The 17,471-nt window shown below is 40.7% G+C and overlaps 1 long non-coding RNA gene across 1 annotated transcript; it reads left to right on the forward strand.

Annotated features, from left to right (window-relative positions):
* Nucleotides 1–284: 284 nt before the first annotated feature.
* Nucleotides 285–11,515, forward strand: LOC124277941. The gene is made up of 2 exons (XR_006898944.1): nt 285–340; nt 11,266–11,515. It is a non-coding gene; the product is annotated as an uncharacterized LOC124277941 (long non-coding RNA).
* The last annotated feature ends 5,956 nt before the right edge of the window (nt 11,516–17,471 follow it).

Genomic DNA, 17,471 nt, shown 5'->3' on the forward strand with positions numbered 1-17,471 from the left:
AGCAACCCATGCTTGTCGTAAAAGGCGACTAACGGGATCGAGTGGTCAGGCTGGCTGACTCGGCTGACACGTGTCACTGTATCCCAGTTGCGTAGATTGATGCTGATGGTGTCAATAACTGGATTTTCTGGTCCAGACTTGATTATATACAGACCGCCGCCATATAACTGGAATAATCCTTAGTGCGGCGTTATCCAACCAACAAACAAACACATCTTAGTCTTTTAATATCAATTATATCATTTTTCAAAATATATCTACTGCTTACTAAAATGCTCGCTTTTTCAGCTTGGCTCTGCGGCTGGTGGATTACGAGATCAGTCAAATAAGCTCCTGACTGGTAACCAGCTAGATGTAGTATTGACTGGTTCTGTGGCTCACCCCTCATATATTTTTACGATACGTGATTTCACGAGAGTCAGGCCCCGACGCTGCCAACCCTCTATGCTGTTTATGACATCGTTACATGTATCAAAATAGCTGCAAACTTAACCTAACAGTCATTTACAGTAATTGGCATTACTGCTTGAAAGGCCAAATCATTATTTAGTATCACGACACGATGGCTTCAGTCTTTTAGAAGCAAGGTGGACAGGTTAGATAAAAGACCACGCACATCATGCTTGATAGATCCGTGTCTTTGTTAATCATCAGGTCTGTTGTATCATGAGCAATGTCACCATTGTTTGTGTCAAGGCTGGTGAGGTCATCTGCAAGTCAATCGACTTCGTCCATTGGCCGACCGTGTGTTGTATTTTGGCGAACATCAAGTTTGTTTCTCTCTTTGTTATATCCCCTTAATATGTCACCACGTCATTCGGCTGTTTCCGGCTGACCTCGGCAATTTCAGTGGTGTTCCCTTTCTGTAGTATTCGTAATAACGACTCGCACCCTTCTCGAAGCCATTTTATAACGTTGGCCCATTTCGGGAAGAGTGCGTGAGTGAGTTGGGTTTTACGCCGTTTTCAGCAATATTCCAGCAATATGGCGGCGGGGGACACCAGAAATGGGCTTCACACATTGTACCCATGTGGGAAATCGAACCCGGGCCTTCGGCGTGACGAGCGTACGCTTTAACCACTAGGCTACCCCACCGCCCCTTTCGGGAAGAGAAAGTTACAACAAACAACGCTGTACACTACACCGGATTTAATTACCGTACAAAGTGTGTTGTGTGTAGGTACATGTCTCCAGAAGCATTTTCTCCGCCAAGTTACAAATTAGTGACGGTGTGCTAAACTATCGCATACATCATAGCCTCGGAGTGCTGATCACCTGGGTTCGATGCCCACATGGGTACAGTGTATGAACCATACCCGTTCACCTGACCACATTGAAGAAATAACCTGTAATGAATCTATTCCCCATCACTATGCACGCAATCCAATCCAATTTGCTGACACAGACGGTATACCGCCACCTGGTGCGGTGTCCTTGTTCCCAGCTGGTACAGGCAAGCCTCAATTAAATGACACCCAATACTACTCCGGCAATAACCAACAACCGACATCGTCATCTGTGTAATCAACAGCCCGCCAGCTGATGGGCATACTGCTTCTTCATCGACATCACCTTGAGCGTTACAGGGTCAGGTAAACATACTCATAAAGTCAATAAATACATTGCCCTACACAGCCTAAACTACGGCTATAACGAAGGGGCGACTAATTTTAGTTCGTCATAACCGTAGTTCGCAATACGAATTTCGACTAAACACGCAGCAAATATCCGTTAGTTCGTTATAAACGTAGTTTACTGTACTTTCAAAACACATCAGACTTTATTCTTTATTCTTTATATATTTTGTATTGTGATCCTAGTATTTAATGGACGAGAATTGAGTTAACCTTTACGTAAAAGGTCTGCGAGTGGCGATTCCTGCTGATCAAGCTCGTTAATGCTGAATACGTCCCTTTTGGCTCCTGCATCAGTCATCGTATGCCACTGACAGTTAACGTTAATGTCATCAGTGTCTGTATGTCCGATTTCACTTCTAATTCTCCATGTGATTTTACGTCACAACGTTTAGGAATGATAGGTGAAGTACACTGTTCAAACTATGACACAGACACAGTCAGTGTGTTTGCTGTTTAATGCCTCTTTCGTTTATTTAACGTTGGTCTGAGAATGATCGAAGATGGACTTAACAGTCCATTGATTGTTATTATAGGCGACGATCCACGCCATCGGGAGTACGTTCATTGTTATGATGGGCGACGATCCACGCCATCGGGAGTAAGTTCATCGTTATTATTGGCGACGATCCATGTCATCGGGAGTACGTTCATCGTTATTATTGGCGACAATCCACGCCATCGGGAGTACGTTCATTGTTATTATGGGCGACGATCCACGCCATCGGGAGTACGTTCATTGTTATTATGGGCGACGATCCACGCCATCGGGAGTACGTTCATTGTTATTATGGGCGACGATCCACGCCATCGGGAGTACGTTCATTGTTATTATGGGCGACGATCCACGCCATCGGGAGTACGTTCATTGTTATTATGGGCGACGATCCACGCCATCGGGAGTACGTTCATTGTTATTATCGGCGACAATCCACGCCATCGGGAGTGCGTTCACATTCTATCAACCACGTCACCGAGACCGACCACCTGATCGTCCGTTTTTATAACCAGTACAGGTTGCTAGGGCTCTATTCTCACCAGATATTTTCTTAGGTTTTGATCACAGAAATGGGCGGTCGCTGTGGATAAAACGTTGATCAGCTGAAATCCAAGATGGCCGCCAATTTCTTTTTCAAAGACCTTTCTTTTAATATATCGTGAAAACTATCTATATTCAGGTTGTTTTTCGTGTTCATGTGCCATTTATTTCACAGAGGTACCATCCATACCTTTGATACATCAAGAATGAAAATATGCCATTTTATATTTGTAATTTTATGTTTCATATTCTTAAACGTAGTCCCCTACTTATATTATAACGTCAGTCAGTGCCTTGGTTATCCCTATCCGTTCATAAAAAGTACCCGGAAAAAGATTTTTAAAAATGTATTTGCGAATCACTGTAAAGTCTCTGTAGCACTAGTTGTAAAGTTTATGACTATAGCCATTTTTGTCGTCACGGCCGTCCATGTTTCCTGTATTTCGAAGTTTCAGTGATTCCAAACCAAACTTTTTGTGGCTACATTCTACCTTCGCATACAAGATAGTTGTATTTCTGCACAGGGTCAACAACTTAAATGGCAGTACATATTTATACTTCATCCTGTCATTCTTCCGATGATATTTAGGACTCTACGACTCAGTAACATTATTATTTGCGTGTAAATTATATATTTACCCTTTGATCTTGTTTATCTTGACGTGCCATGATATTGGTGGAATAAAAGCCATACTCCTATTTTTTTATAATCAAAAGCTATTGCGTGGGATATTAATTTAACAGCCGATCATTTCCATGTGTTGAGATATCGTTTCATATTAGTCTCATCTATTATTTATTTGATGCTATCAATGTTCATAGTCCTGGTCTTTCATTACAGGGGAACCTGGTGTTTCCGATATAGACCGTTTAAAATTAAATCATCCAGATTACTTTTCGGGCTAGCTATTGACGGACGTACTGATATATGGCTTAATATACATAGTGTTTCCGGTACATAGAGCCTTGAAAGAGTAGATCCGGATATACAAGTTCTATAGTATAGGTTTCACTATACATGTATATTATTTCTGTGATACAAGATGGTTCACACCCGCGGCTTTTCTTTAGATTGAAATATATACATTACGTTTTCTTATGAAATTACAAAATATATTTAAAAGAATGTTTTCACATCATTGTTGGAATCGAACCTGGATGATCACAGTGTTTTAACCACTAGACCAACCCATTACACCTTGGTTGGTTGGTTTGTGGTTTAACGCCGCACTCAGCAATATTCCTGCTATATGTCTGTAAATAATCTAGTCTTGACCAGACAATCCAGTGATCAACAGCATGCGCATCAATCTACGCAACTGGGATACCATGACATGTGTCAATCAAGATGCCATTAGCCGCCTCTTACGACAAGCAGGGGTCACTGAAGACCAATTCTAACCCGGATCTTCACGGGTCCATTACCCTTTGAGGGAGCCATCGAACGATACCTAAAAGCTGGCTTTTATAAGTCACAAGCGCCATGAGTAACTATAGGGACATGTAGAAATGATCCGTGGTGATAAAGACAGTACGATAACAGGAGCCTCACTGTGTGAAAGCAGCGCCTGGAATTTGCGCTCGATGTCTACCTTTACCATCTCGATATAGGACATGCTGTTCAGTCAGTGCAGGGCATTAAATAGTAATTAATCATAGACGACTCTTAATCCCCGAGACACCACAGTACGAACTACGAACTCTAACGATCTTAAAATGTCAAGATAGACATCTACCGCACTGAAAGTACCGATCAAAGGTCTACGCTGAGCCTGCCTAGCCAGGTTGCGCAGACACGTGGTCGAATCAATCGGATCTTGCTCCAGGTGCTGTCCAGATATATTTAGAGTCCCAATATTGTGCAGTCGCTTGTAAAATACCCTCCTAAGGCTACGGCACTCCTTTTATAAATCCATGTACTTTAGTTGTCAAGCTGAATTTAGATATAATACACTAAATTGGGAGAGTCAACTACAGCACGTGACACGGTGAATACGATGAATCGAATCATTGCGATAACAAACCAACTCATGACGTACCTTATTACGGTGTGTATGTACATTATGAGTTATTTTAATATCGATCTTAATAACATGTCACGCGAAAGATGATTAATGTCTATTTGAAGACATTTAAAAATACCAGACTGATTGCACGGGTAGAGGGAAGGCACTACGATAAACATAGATAAAAATACATTGTGATATTCTTATATACTGTCAAACCGCAAATTTATTACATTATGCTCTCTGATATGAGTTAAACCTGTACTATTGTCCTTCAAAGGACTTTTTAAACTGCAGCTATTTAAAATTGAAGTTTTAATAATCTGGCATCTGGTCGATAACAAATGAGTGTAATTTCATGTAGACTAAAGTGTTAAACTTCTAAATTTAAATTGAAAAATATAGATTACTTTATGTTGGAATTGACGTTGCGTATCAGCCGTTATTACTTTAGATGTAATGTATGTATATATATAATATGTATATAAAGTCAGACTTTGCGGTATTGATTACACTAAACATATGGATAACGTACTGTGAATCACCTGAATAATTTACTCTCAATCCCTCGTAATCCTCTGAAAAACATTAAAAAGTCCTAAATGATCTTAATAAAAAATCTAAATAGAAACCAGAGTCCTCCTTGCCTAAAATTTCAGAAATCTAGACATTTGATAGCCTTGAATTGGCTGAATGTGTTTCACACAACGTCAATTCGGATTTTCGTCCTAAGTTCAAGCGTTTACCATTGGAAACAAAGAACAATGGTTTGAATTTGGGTGGGATTTGGGCCATAATTGCACGACCCTTGTCAGAAGGTTGAACTTTTCATGGACCAGTGGTTGAAACAAAATAGTAGTGATTCCAGTTGGATGGTGTCTGCTGTTTCGTTTCATCACAAGACATGGAGCGTTCTCTGTTGTAGGCTAATTATCGATTTAGGCGCCATATGTAACGTGTTTTCAATTCCTTTAAGGTGTGTTCTTGTTCTGTTATCATCATCATCATCATCATCATCATCATCATCATCATCATCATCATCATCATTAGTAGTAGTATAGTAGTAGTAGTAGTAGCAGTAGTAGTAGTAGTTGTAGTAGTAGTAGTAGTAGTAGTAGTAGTAGTAGTAGTAGTAGTAGTAGTAGTAGTAGTAGTAGTAGTAGTAGTAGTAGTAGTAGTAGCAGTGGTAACAGTAGTAGCAGCACCATTTGCTTTATGAAAAACATATATTCTTGGGATTTGTGGGATGATTTATTGACATAACAGTGGGATGATTTATTGACATAACAGATGTTCTGTAAGTTATGTGTGGAGGATTGTCCCACGTGTCTAAGGCTTTGCAGAATTTCGCCCCTTTGTGGTGACAGAATCCTACGACCGTTCGACCCAACTCAGACTGCCCCGGATTAAACTACTGGGTCTATCAGTACCATGCACGAGAACCTGTTTTGCTCCAACATTAGGCTGACACACCGTGGTCCAACTGAAATACAGAGCTGCGTGGTCCAGTTCTTCAGCTTGTCCAGAACCTGAAGTGACCACAACAACCAGTCACTGACTCTCTGAACAGATGAGCATGTTTAATTCCTGTCTAATCTTTTGACCTTGTATAAGCTTTAAAGGCAAATTAATCCTACTCTCCCGCGGGTGTTCGTCAAATGCACATCCCGCCGCCATTGTCCACACGTGGCAGTAAAATACATCTCCCGCATGAACTGACGCATTTCTCATATTGACAAATGCTGGACGATAACACCTGCTCTTGGTCGTTACTGGATCGTTCTCGATTTGAAAACTGAAACACTCTAGATCTGTGACGCAGATATTTAACTTTTCATATGATTAACCGATAAACGCCTTATCACTCCATTACCAAATAGTCTGCATGGTTCCTTGACTAAGCTGCGCTAAAATCAGGTGACATTCAGAAACAAGACATAATAGATGACAAGAGACGATGGGTGTCAAGAACATCGGCTAACAAAAATAGAAAGAATACAAAATGAAAACGGGCGGAGATTTAATGCAATCGGAACAAAATGTTTAAAAATGAGTATTCATATCTCGGGAATAGGATCTCGTTTGTGTGTGATGCCTATGACGTCATCACCGCTTCCATGTTTCACCAGCCATGTAAGGGCTGCTCCGTCTTTCACACGCCCATTATATATGAAATTACATCATTATACACTTCCAAAGCATTTTGATATAGCTAAACATATCTTCATTTAAAATATTAATAAGTGAACAAGTTCCAAGTGTTCAGACGTATTTGCCAGGGAAACATGAACATTCGTAAGCAATGTTGACATATAATTATGTGGTTTAATGTAAGTTGTGTACATCACTCGGCAACATCCGGGCTACATTACATCCGTCTGTAAATTTGCAAACCGATGGTAGACAGAAGGAGCACCGATATAGTGAGTGAGTGAGTTTAGTTTTAAGTTGCTTTTAGCAATATTCCAGCAATATCCCGACGGGGAACACCAAAAATGGGCTTCACATTGTACCCGTGTGGGGAATCGAACCCGGATCTTCGGCGCGACGAGCGAACGCTTTAACCACTAGGCTACCCCACCGCCCCAGTACCAATAGACATTGTGGCGATCCAACTGTATTAGTAAACCCTACAACACTAAAAATGTGTCGCGGTCAATTCTGCCACGGAAACGAAACAGGAAAAAATCTCGAAATAATTGGCATACTTTTCAAAGCGGCGATAAACCAAATTCACTCACTTAATGGTTCCGTTTCTGTGAAGCACAAAACTGAATTCCTCCCTATCCCCAATTTTCATCGAAAACGGTTGTAAGGCGGTCAAATGGGGTTTTATGCCGCGTTAATTTCGCGCTATTGCCGTGTTAATGTCGCATTTATAGACCTTATATAGCGAGCATGACCGCGCGTGGGCCGCTGCGTTTACTCGCCTTGAGTTATTCCTGTTTTATAATTCTGGTCTACCGAGATACCATATATAACATGGATATCCCACACAGACATATTATTCTAATTCCGCCAGTCTTTGTTTTATTCCGTTAATACCGCGCGCCAGGCAGGGTGACAACAAGTCCCTTTGGTTCGACGCGACCTGGAGATCGAACCAGCTACAATCGGCACTCAGGGCAGACGCTCACCCAAAGAACCGCACTCACGGCGAAAACGGAATAATGTAAAACAACCCGCGGGCATGGGTGCATTCCTGTCGACGAATCTGCATCAAAGACGTGTATGTAAACATATTGTCAATATGGCGCTGATGTAACTACTACAAGAAGAGGGGGCTGTGGGGTAGCCCAGTCGTTAAAGCGTTGGCTCGTCACGCCGAAGACCCGGGTTCGATTCCCCACTTGGGTACAAAATGTGAAGCCCATTTTCTGTGTCCCCCGCCGTGATGTTGCTGGAATATTGCTAAAAGCGGCGTAAAACCATACTCACTCACTACTACATGAAGAGGATGAACTCTCTGTACCTTAGTCCAATTTTAGTTAAGCAGCTAACTGTACAAATGAACTAAATGAGCAAGTAGGTCATCTGGTCAGCTACCGATTGTGGGTCCAGATACACTTTGAGAAACACCTGTTTCAACCTGACGATCGAGTCACGTTGTGTAAAAGAACGTCAGTACACAAAGATCAGGGATGTTTTTAATGAGACCAAGATCGTCAGTTACAAGATCTAACGGACAGCACACAGTTAATCCTGATCAAACAGCTTGATTGAAGCATAGGTTTTTCTATAATATATGGTCGAACATGCTTTCTCGCTGCCTTCATAGTTTTAAAAATATTTAGCGGAGACACTTACATTATGTGATTGATCAACAAACGAGCTTGTCATTCAAATGTAACATGAGACTCGGTAACCACTGCCTGTTTACATTTTGTTCACAGTATCTCGCATCCTTAAGAGCATGTAACGATACCAGAGTTGCTATAACGACAATTTTATATTTTTTCCTCAAGTTTTACACAGAAAAACATAAGTTTGGTGAACATGTTGGGTTTGTTGGAAAGTAACGTGACTAATTGCGGTATAAAGCCCCAATCAATATAAGTGATAAAGCGAAAAATTAATCTCGGATTTCAGTAGTTAATTTTAAGTTTAGTCGTCAAATCTAATTTGTTGACGTGTAAGTAGTTGTATATAAAATATTTAATTGATACTTTGTTCACTACAAATGTCGCTATACCACCAAAAGCTTCCGTGACATCAGTGACAGGTCTGTACGTGACGTGCTTCAGTTCATGACAGATAGTTTTGACATAGCCTTGATTAGGTTGTCTCTCACTAATCAGCAAACATGATTCAACATGAATACTCAATTTCATAAAGCGGACGTCAAACAAAGCACCTCTAGTTTCTGGTGACGGGTTGGGGATATTTATCTTGCTTGTTTGCTTTCTATACAGAATGTATAGTTAATTTGTCTTTCTGACGTCAAAGGCATTTTTGATTCCACGGCAGGTCTCATTGTCTGGTGTAGATGATAAATACACCTAGCTGTTTACTAAGCTGAGCATGTTTTCTGTTGGAATAATTAAATGTTTCAGGGTATTAAGAGAGATAATAACTTCCCTTTCAGCTCAGAATTCATGAATGGTCCCTTCATTTCCGCGATAACTCCTAAAGATATAATTTGATGTAAAGATAAATTTAATCTACGATATATATAGATTTCCATATTAAATTTGGCTTCCATGGTCCTTTATCGGGTTCAACCCGGGTCTTGAAACGATAATGTAAACTCGTAATTGTGTTCGTCGGATGAACTTACTGTCGAGTTTACTAATGAAATGGAGAGTTTAATGTAGACTCACAATGAATCTCAATCGAACATATTGTATCAATAAATGTTCTGTTAAATCCAAAACTGAAGTAATATAGACTTGCTTTGGAATATTTGGACACACTCGCTTCAGTGTGCATGGTGACTGAATTTTCTTGTGCTCTTCTGTGTGTCACCATATGTAGGTTTCGTTTGTTCTTTGTGCCACCATATGTAGGTTTGTGTTGTTCTGTTTGTCACCATATGTAGGTTTGTGTTGTTCTGTGTGTCACCATATGTAGGTTTGTGTTGTTCACCATATGTAGGTTTGTGTTGTGTAGGTTTGTGTTGTTCTGTGTGTCACCATATGTAGGTTTGTGTTGTTGTTCTGTGTGTTGTTCTGTGTGTCACCATTTGTAGGTTTGTGTTGTTCTGTGTGTCACCATATGTAGGTTTGTGTTGTTCTGTGTTTCACCATATGTAGGTTTGTGTTGTTCTGTGTGTCACCATATGTAGGTTTGTGTTGTTCTGTGTGTCACCATATGTAGGTTTGTGTTGTTCTGTGTGTCACCATATGTAGGTTTGTGTCACCATATGTAGGTTTGTTCTGTGTGTCACCATATGTAGGTTTGTGTTGTTCTGTGTGTCACCATATGTAGGTTTGTGTTGTTTTGTCACCATATGTTTTGTTCTGTGTGTCACCATATGTAGGTTTGTGTTGTTCTGTGTGTCACCATATGTAGGTTTTGTGTTGTTCTGTGTGTCACCATATGTAGGTTTGTGTTGTTCTGTGTGTCACCATATGTAGGTTTGTGTTGTTCTGTGTGTCACCATATGTAGGTTTGTAGGTTCACCATATGTAGGTTTTGTTATGTAGGTTTGTGTTGTTCTGTGTGTCACCATATGTAGGTTTGTGTTGTTCTGTGTGTCACCATATGTAGGTTTGTGTTGTTCTGTGTGTCACCATATGTAGGTTTGTGGTTGTTCTGTGTGTCACCATATGTAGGTTTGTGTTGTTCTGTGTGTCACCATATGTAGGTTTGTGTTGTTCTGTGTGTCACCATATGTAGGTTTGTGTTGTTCTGTGTGTCACCATATGTAGGTTTGTGTTGTTCTGTGTGTCACCATATGTAGGTTTGTGTTGTTCACCATATGTGTGTCACCATATGTAGGTTTGTGTGTTGTTCTGTGTGTCACATATATGTAGGTTTGTAGGTTGTGTTGTTCTGTGTGTCACCATATGTAGGTTTGTGTTGTTCTGTGTGTCACCATATGTAGGTTTGTGTTGTTCTGTGTGTCACCATATGTAGGTTTGTGTTGTTCTGTGTGTCACCATATGTAGGTTTGTGTTGTTCTGTGTGTCACCATATGTAGGTTTGTGTTGTTCTGTTTGTCACCATATGTAGTTTGTGTTGTTCTGTGTAGGTTTGTGTTGTTCTGTTCTGTGTGTCACTATTTGTAGGTTTGTGTTGTTCTGTTTGTCACCATATGTAGGTTTTTTTTGTTCTGTGTGTCACCATATGTAGGTTTGTGTTGTTCTGTGTGTCATCATATGTAGGTTTGTGTTCTGTGTGTAATCCATATGTAGGTTTGTGTTGTTCTCTTTGTCACCATATGTAGGTTTGCGTTATTCTTTGTGTCACCTTATGTAGGTTTGTGTTGTTCGGTGTCATCAAATGTGGGTTTGTGCTGTTCTGTGTGTAACCATATGTAGGTTTGTGTTGTTCTGTGTGTAACCATATGTAGGTTTGTGTTGTTCTGTGTGTAACCATATGTATGTATGTCTATTTATAGGAAGCTTTGTGACATATTATTCAGGTCCCTACTCGGAACACTCCATGCGGTGGCAAATTAACGAGATCGTCACTGTTCTGTCCAGACAGCAGTTCAAGATCTGTCTACGTAGAATCACACACAGGCACAGACCAGCAGCGAGAGCAAAAAGTTGAATGAGATGTCACCTCCACGCTATCATTTAATAAGTCAATCAGTTACCAGAATCTTCATCCCTCAAGGCCACGAACACAGGGTATACCTGTATAGTCCACCAATAAAAAAGTTTAGAATTTGTTTGATATTTTTAAATTCATGTCAGTTCAATTCATGTTGGGTTTGTCAATGTTTCAGGAGAAGGGTTATCTTTCCTTGGGTAGCTGATTTTTCAGCTTATTGAGAAAAAAAACAACAGAAAACGATACCCTTGTGATGTCGACATTTGAACAGGCAATAATTACATTTCACATCACGTAATAAATGATGCCCGTATATATCGGGAAATTGTTCTAGTGAAAATTAAATGGCTGTTACAATGCTATTTTTAACCTTATGCTGAACATACGTTCTGTACGTAACTATGTCGCTACACTTCCGAATGAAGGTTACGGCAGTATGTCTGGTGTGGCCTGGCTATTTCCTTAATGTATGGTTTGTATTGTACAGTATTCTAAAAGTTTTATAGGTATTCCGTATTACATTATTAACACAATCAAGCTCCTTAACCGTAGGCATTATTTCCAATTGTGAAAAAAAACCCGGGGAAGCAATAACTATTACAGTTAACTAAATCTATTTGATACGACCAAAATCCAAACTACAAGTGTTGCCTCATACAACGGAATTATCTTTTGAGATACGATTAAGCAAACCCAATATTCACTTCGAAATAGTTGTTAGTTTTCCGGAAAATAGTCTCGTACGGGTAATTCTAAAAGCGGAAGCAATTACGTGTCCGAAAAGCACCGCCGTGCAGTGAGTGTAGGCGAGTGTTTAGATTCCATAACACGATAATTATACTACAAAACCGAAAAACAAGTTCAGGTTGTCTCTTTATAGATCACTGTAATCTTTGATGTCGTATTTTAGGAAACATGCATTTAAAAACAGTGGAGGGCTATTTGTAAAATGTCAGTACGGCGAACAATGACGTCAGAGACCAGATCCCCGTGGTGACCAAGGTGGAGAAATGGATTATTTAGTCGTAAGAGCGCCAAGGATAGGATTTATGCAGGACTATCGATCTGGAAGCCTCCAGTCAATACTCATCTGATTGATGTAAACATAGCCATACTAACTCAGTGAAAACGTTTTGGCAACAGTGCCACTCGCCATTCCTTTGGAAATGTCAGAATGTGCGTAACACGCGTACGAGCCAGTTCTCTATAGTGTTTCGTCTCGTCATTGGCAGAGGCATGGAATGACTTCCGTAAACGGCCGAGCACTTGCTGCTTTGGGCAAGGGGCATGAAGAAAATGGGCCCAGCGCCTAGTCTGGTTCTAAGCTCGAGTTGTTTTGAAACCGTATTCGCTCTCGGCAATCATAGTGACTGGACCGAATACGGATAAGTGAAGATTTGAGGTTAGCACCAATAATGTCCGCATGGCGGAGAAGCATTGTCTCTGTCTTACATTCTCATGTCTGGCTCAACAATCGTCTCTGTCCAAAAGGTTTACTTTGGTATTAAGTTGACTTCGAATATGCATCTGTGTACCTTGCTGACAGGAGAATAACGAATTTGTGGTGGGTAGTTTTTATGCATATACACTTCCGGTCATTGCAGGATACGATGAGGTGCTTCCAGAGTACAAGGCTTTGGTACCAAGGCACATATTTGTCGGTACCATACTACAGTTGTTTGGGTACCAGTTTTTTGTACCAGGGTCCATGTGTTTGTGAAATCTGGTTATGACTTTAATTTGATATTTGGTGATATATTGGCCCTTGATATTCACGAGTTCGAACTGACTTCGAGTAAACAACACAGACATATTGGCCTTGTAGTACTGCTTCTGTCCGGACAATGACAGATTCGAGGCCTGATCATCGCGTCATACACTTGTTGTCAACCTGCCCGGGGTAGATATTGAGGCCATGAAACAAGGACACGGTTCCCAGTCCGAGTACGGCATCCATGTAAAAACAGCATCATTGTCCGGACTAGTACAAAGACCCGTACCTCCTCAATTATCCTAACTCTCTCTCTCTCTGTCTCTCACGTACAAACACACACGTACAAATACGTACGGACATGCACACACACTCACACACATACACACACACACTCTCACATACACACACTCTCTCTCTCACACACAAATACGCTCACTCACACACCCTCTCTCATACACACACACACAAACACGCTCTCTTTCACTCTCACACACGCTTTCTCTCTCACACACACACAAACGCGCTCTCTCTCTCACACACACACACACACACACACATGCACGTCGCATTCTTGGTCGCGGCGTTAATACCCATTTCACCTCCTGATAACTTCGATCTGCACGTGGTAATTGTGAATAACATGCAAGTGTGCCATAACATACAACGCGGGGTTGTCAGTATCGTCAGAGAAAGAGGAAAACGGTCTAGCCCTGCTTAGGGAGCTCCTACAAGATGAATATATTTGTATAGAGCGAGAAGACAATCGATTCACCTGTCCCGTTGTTTGCACATAAGCTGATGCTGCTTCGCGTTGCCACGTTTATTCACATGTTATTATCAATGTAGGGCAAAACAATGTTTCTCTTTGGGATCCTTGAATCTTTAATGCAATAAGTGATGACCTTCACCCTCAACAACCCGGTATCTATCCTCGGTGTTTAATGCATCCTATTTGATCCAGAGTGAGTTTAGTTTTACGCTGCACTTAGTAATATTCCAGCTAAATGGCGGCGGTCTGTAAATAATCGAGTCTGGACCAGACAATCCAGTGATCAACTGCATGAGAATCGATCTACACATTTGGGAACCGATGACATGTGTCAACCAAGTCAGCGAGCCTGACCACCCGATCCCGTTAGTCGCCTCTTACGACAAGCATGGGTTACTGAAGATCAATTCTAACCCGGATCTTCACGTGTCATTTGATTCAGAATCTAGTAAGACTATTTTGTGGTAGGGTCAGGTTAGACCGTTATACATGTCACATTTTGAAGTTGATGAACACTTTAGAATATTTGTATGAATTATAATTATCAGTTATCCTGGTTTCTTTCTTACTCGTGCAAGTGAGTGAGTTTAAATTTAACACTGCTTTTAGCAATATTCCAACAATATCATGGCAGGGGAAACCAGAAATGAGAAACACACATTGTAAATCGAACACGGGTCTTTGGCGTGATGAGCGAGCAATTTAACCACTAGGCTACCTCACCAGCCCTGCAACCTTTAGACTTTGACATGATCAAATACATGCGTATAGTTATGATAAAAGCCTTGTGCCAAAGGCGTTCTTGTGTTTTAGTATTAAGAAAACGCCTTCCCCAAATCTCAACAATACATGCAAATAGTGAAATGAACAATATCTAGTTCTCATATTTTATAACATTCTTTACAATGTCTTAATGTTTGTAAATTCTGCAAATCCCTTGTTCCAAAAGCCTAACTGGAAACAACTCATATTTGGAGAAACCACAGAGAGACAACAACTTTGAACTATCTAAAGGTAAGGATTCTGTCGTGAACAACTCGTATTGAAGAATGAAACTACTCATTTCAGTGTCGCTGAATTTTTAAGATATATAAAGTTCAGAAATTCCTTTATAAAAGAAAGCCAATACCTTTGAAGGAATACCAGTTTAATGTTCGCAGTTCAAGGTCAAGGACTTACAATCGAGCTGCGGCAGGCATTTGCCTTATCATTAGAATATAGTGCATTGCCATGGGGTATGTCGATGTGATCTTTTGCGCGGAGTCAATACTTGCTGATAGATTGCTGGTCATAACAGGTACGTTTTTATTGTCAGCAGGGATATTGAGGGAAATATGCAAGTATAAAGATGATAGCCCCCATCCGGAAGGAGTATTTGATAAGGACGGGGCGTAATGGAAGATCCTTACGCTGTCTGAAGAGGAACGTTATTACAGGGAACGACTGCTGTGGGAATATGTTCAAATCTTCCTTATAACAGCAGCCTGATTGCGACTGTCAACAGCCTGGCACCATGCCAAAGTTCATGTCCGAATCTGTAGCTGCTTTTACACATCATGGAGAGCAGTGGTTAGCTTGACTCGGTAAGCCAACGGTTAGTGAATTTGCATTTTGTAGGTGGCACTGAAGTTAACCCACTATTTTGAAATGATAATTAAGGACATGGAATATCGCATTGACAGAGTATCACTTAACAAGCGACTTTCTCCAATTCCTTCGAAATAACTCATGACACTAAACTATGGCCGACCCCCTCTTTGTTCCAACATCGAAGCAGGAGAGATTCTTGATAGTTTAGTCAATTTTAAATATCGTCCCAAGATCGAAAAATGAGGTAGGAGCGTTAAATGAACCCAAACTTGATGCGATTCAGCGTTGTTTCGACTCCGACCTTGGAATCCTTTGATGTCTCCACTGGAATACTCACTGTGTCTGTCTAGATCTCCCGCCCTCTCTTCTCCTCCAACTCTCTCTATCTCTCCTCTCTCTCTCACTCTCCTCACACCTTTCTCCCTTCCTCTCTCTCTCTTTCTTCCACCCAATCTCTTTCCCCGTCCCTCGCTTTCTGTCACTCCTCCAAAAAACCGCTCCCTCCCTCCCCCCTTCTCTCTCTGTCACTCCATCCTCCGTCTCTCTTCCTCTCAGTCTTCCTCCGCCTTTCTCCCAACCCATCCTTAGCAAATCGCATTTTAAAAAGAAATATCCACATCTCCATCACAGCAAAGATTCCATACAATTGTTGCACTTGAACCTGTTCGAGAAGGTGTTGTGTTGCGGCTTCACCGATCCACTACGAACACGTGTCCCGATGCCTGGAAGCATATCGGATTCCACGCCAATGTGCCACAGTTACCAAGTATTTAACTTTTTCCTCTTCGATTATAAAATTCTGACACCTTGACTTGAGATGCCAAGATGCCCAAGTCAGCTCTGAAATTTAATTCGTCTCGGTAGTAGTCATGAATTCAACGGAGATGACCTAATACCCAAAAATGTTATACCAGGGGCTGATTTATGGCATTTTTTGTTTTGCAGCCACGCAATGTAAACAGATGAAGATATTTCCAGAGAGACTAATACCCTCTATTTTTGTCTTTCAATTGCATTGGCTCCACTCAACGCGAGTTCAGGAGGGTCTATTGAGGCAGTCAATACCCTGGAATATGTTGGAGGGAAAGTAGTATTGAACTTGATTGAGATTACGGCCAACAGAACAAGTCACAGATTTCGATGTATAGAACACCAGCCGGGTCATTTCAGCATGGCACACAGCCATGTACAAACGAGCCATTACTCTCATGTTTGGTTCATGTGTTGCTGGCCGTTTTTGTTGTTAATACAAAATAATATTACCCCCGTTATCTCACACGTCACGAGTTATCTATGCAGTAGTTCAAGATGAGCAGAACAGCAGTATAATACCTTATTGTCAAAGATTTTTTCGGGAGCAGTCAGTTACGACGTAAACGGCCTGTCAAGTAAATACAATTAGTGTCAAACGACCATTCTTACTTTAATTATAGTACTGGATGATTACTGGACTGTATGGAATTTTAATTATAGCTATTGAATAATCATACTTTGATTATAGTACTGGATGAACAAGACTTGAATTATAGGACTGGATGAACAATGATTTACTTTTGTACTGAATGAACAATAGTTTAATCATATCACTGGATTAACACTACTTTCATTATATCACTGGGTCAACAATACTTTAATTATAGTACTGGATGACAACAGGACTGTATGATATTTTAATTATAGCACTTGAATAACCATACTTTGATTATATCGCTGGATTAACACTACTTTAATTATAGAATCTGATGAACAATACTTGATGCATTGAGTGCACATGTGGTATGTTTATTGGTGTTATTGTTATTCTAGAGCGTATGAAACGTCTAGGCCTAGTTTGACTGTCAAATCCAATGATACTCAGCACACTTCATACGAACAGACCAGGCAAGTAAGTATACCTTGAAATCGGAGCAGTGCGTGCAATGAATGATTATCATGAATTTACCTGAGCAGTTTGACCTCAGTACACATTAACATCATTTCGTAATTCGAATTGAAAGGG

This window comes from Haliotis rubra, unplaced genomic scaffold, assembly GCF_003918875.1.
Source record: "Haliotis rubra isolate DU_JTF1 unplaced genomic scaffold, ASM391887v1 Scf23, whole genome shotgun sequence".
NCBI lineage: Eukaryota > Metazoa > Mollusca > Gastropoda > Lepetellida > Haliotidae > Haliotis > Haliotis rubra.